The 3,538-nt window shown below is 48.8% G+C and overlaps 1 pseudogene; it reads right to left on the bottom strand.

The window, feature by feature from the left end:
• Positions 1-510: 510 nt before the first annotated feature.
• Positions 511-1,398, bottom strand: LOC147790510 (uncharacterized; annotated as a pseudogene).
• Between the last annotated feature and the right edge of the window lie 2,140 nt (positions 1,399-3,538).

Here is a 3,538-nt window from a genome sequence, read left to right as displayed (position 1 = left end):
CGTGAACCCGACCCGTTTTCCTTCGTCTTCCTTACCCAAAATCTCGCGAAAACCCTAATCGTCGCTGCGCCGCCAACGACGACATCACAACCCCGATTCCGACGATGCGACGAGACCCCTCGCCTATTCCGACCGACGCGCAACGGTATTCAACACCGATAGCCTCGATCGATTCTCCCTCCGACCACTCACCGAAGAAAACCCAGCGAACCACCCCACACGTTTTTCCTGGCTAACCCTCTCGATTTTCCTGTACTCTCAGACACCCTCGAGAACTCGAAATGTTTGGAGAGTCAAAGTCGTTTCCAAGGAAGGAGGAGAGTTGAATATGGAATATAAAAGGTCTTTATGACTTTTCCATTAAGGTAGTAATTTCCTTGCTAGAAATCGTACATTTTCCAGCGACAATAAATATGCATAATATCTTTTCGTTTTGGCAGCAAAAATAAAATCTGAGCATAAAATCTAAAATAAATAAAACAAAAATTCGAATCCTTACATTATCCCCTCCTAACGAGGACTTTCGTCCTCGAAAGCCTCCCTAGCCAGAAATAACTCTGGATACTTTTCTTTGATGTCGTCTTCTCGTTCCCATGTAGCCCTCCATGAGTTGGTTTCTCCACCACACCTTGACAAAAGCAATGTTCTTGGTGCGTAGAGTCCTTACCTTACGATCCAAAATTTCCAACGGTTTTTCCTCATAGCTTAAATCTTCTGCCACTTCCAGAGCCTCATACTCTATCACATGCGTGGGATTGGCCATATACTTACGAAGTACTGATACATAAAACACGTTGTGTACCGTTGAGAGCGAGGGTGGTAGGGCTAACCTATATGCGACAGGTCCAATCCGCTCCAAAATCTCAAAAGATCCTATAAAGCGTGGGCTCAGTTTACCCTTGCGTCCAAACCTTAGAACACCTTTCATTGGTGCCACTTTCAGGAATACCTTGTCGCCCACTTCAAACTTTAGACTCCTTCTTCTTGAGTCCGCATAGCTTTTCTGTCTACTCTGAGCAGTACGCATCCTTTCCCTGATCTTTTGTACTGCCTGATTAGTGACTTGTACTAATTCGGGACCCACCAACTCACGTTCCCCTACCTCATCCCAGCATAATGGTGTCCTACACCGTTTTCCATATAAAATACGTCTAGAAACTCACTCACCACTCGCAAGGTGTCTGGGGAAACCTCCTCTTTCCTAGTATCCACAATGCTGGCTAGTATAGCCCATGCTCCGTGTTGGACCAACTTCTTTGCTTTCATCACTGATATAACCTTTGGAACGGTACCCAGACTCGTGCCCTTGAATTTGAATCTGGTCTTGGACGGTGGTGTGAACACCACTTCTTTCTTGTGACAATCTATGCTAGCATGATTTTTCGCTAACCAATCCATTCCCAAAATTACATCATACACATGCATATCAAGTACTATCAAGTCTACTTCTATTTTAACTCCTGATACTAATACATGACTATCTTTTACTCTATAAGCAGCAATCATATTCACCCCCTGCCGGGGTGCCTACAGAAAATCCATGCAATAAAGGCTCTAATACAAACTTTGCTTGACTAACAAAAACAGTAGAAATAAAGGAATGCGTAGATCCTGAGTCAAATAATGTCAAAGCAAGGTGCCTAAAAACAGATAGTGACCTGTCACCACTGCATCAGGGTTTCCAGTATCCTTGCTGGTAGAGGCATAAGCTCTTGCTGGTGGACGGTTCTGAGGGGGGTTGTCCGCTATGCGTAATGGTTTCTGTTGATTCCTAACATCAGTAATACGACTCCCAGGACAGTCCTTAGCCAAATACCCTTCTTTTCCACACCGAAAACAGGCTCCGGATCGAGCCAAACACTGGCCCCAATGATTCTTACTGCAATCCTTACACTTGGGCCTACTCTCTGAGCTGTTCTCACTGCCCTGCTGTTCACGCCTATAATCACGGCGCTGTCTATCGGATCGTCTCTGTGTTTGTGGAAATGACAATTCATTTCGGTCGGTCTGGTCGCGGCGTCGCTTCTGTCCCACTGGTGATGAAGGGGGTTCACGCGAACTATCAGGTCCTTCCATAGCCTTAGCTACTCTTAGGGCGGCAGCGTAAGTGGTAGGTGCAATCGCCGCCACAGTGTTACGAATCCTCGTATCTAACCCTAGTACAAATCGTCGGGCTGTCTTGTAGTCTGTGTTCACTAATTCTGGGGCAAAACGCTTCAGCTTAGAAAATTCCCTGGCATAGGTAGTAACAGTACGCCCCCTTTGACTCAATTGGGTAAACTCCTACTGCTTTCGCAGCTGGACATCCTCTGGGTAATATTGTTCAGAGAAGGCATCCTTGAACTCCACCCACGAGATTGCACCACCCTCAAGACTAATAAGGTCACGGGTGGCCTGCCACCATAATTCTGCATCATCACGCAGCATAAACGTAGCACACTCTACCCTATGGGCCTCAGGGCAGTTGGTCAACACAAATACTGACTCAATGGACCTCAGCCACATTTGTGCCACCGTTGGATCTTCAGATGCCCCCTTAAAAGTTCGAGGGTCACCCCTCTTGAAGCTTCGGCAAAGATGTTCAGTTCATCTGCGCTTATGGCATGTAGTTCGGCCACTTCTTCGAGCTCGTGCGTCGCCAGTCCAGGTGGTTCACCTCCTCCCACTAAGTCTTCCATCCTTCGGTACCTGGCCACCAGATCATCATCGTGATCGGCATCCAGCGTCGAATCCGCAGTCTGTGGTGTTGCAAACTCCACTGTTTCAGGGGTTGCAGCTGTTGGCGGCAGTGACGGTTCCCAATGCTGCGCTCCTTCTTCTCCTGGCTTGGTGACGAGGTACTCCACCGTCGTTTCACTGCTAGAATGTGCTTTCGTCGAAGATGACATCGCGAGACACGTGAGCTCGCCCCCCTGTAGGATCATAGTGTCTGTACGCCTTGCTCCCAGGTTCATAGACGATGAAGACGACCTTCAGCCCCCTAAGATCGAGCTTGGCGAGGTGGGAACGCGCTACCTTTATGTATGCGACGCAGCCGAATACTCGAAAATGATGTACCGCTGGCTTTTTGTTGTACCAGGCCTCATGTAGCATTTTCCCGTCGAGGCTTCACGTTGGCGACTGATTGAGGAGATAGACGGCCGTCATTACCGCCTCTCTACAAAATCTCCCTGGCATCCCGACCATCATCAGCAAAGACCTTGTTGTCCCGACAATGGTTTGATTTTGGCGTTCCACCACCCCGTTCTGCTGGGGGGATAGGGCGTCGTTAGTTCCCGCTGCATGCCAAGGCTCACTGAGGTGAATTCTCTGCCTCGGTCCGTGTGCAGCATTTGCATCTTTCTACATTCGGCTTTTGTCATCGACCAGTAGGGGAAGAGGGTCTTGTCGCCTGGGGTTACCCGCTTGATGGGCCCACCGATATCACCGTGCACAAGCTCCAACGGCTCACTGGCGCGATAAGATGTCTGAGACGGAAAGGGGGTGCACCTCTGTTTGCCGATGAGGCACCCGTCGCACAGCTAGCTTGTTCACGCCT

The sequence above is a fragment of the Cucurbita pepo genome, chromosome 10 (genome assembly GCF_057944985.1).
Source record: "Cucurbita pepo subsp. pepo isolate OVF chromosome 10, ASM5794498v1, whole genome shotgun sequence".
NCBI classification, from domain to species: Eukaryota; Viridiplantae; Streptophyta; class Magnoliopsida; order Cucurbitales; family Cucurbitaceae; genus Cucurbita; species Cucurbita pepo.
Note: the sequence above shows the minus strand (reverse complement) of the source record. Positions and strands in the feature narration are given on the sequence as shown.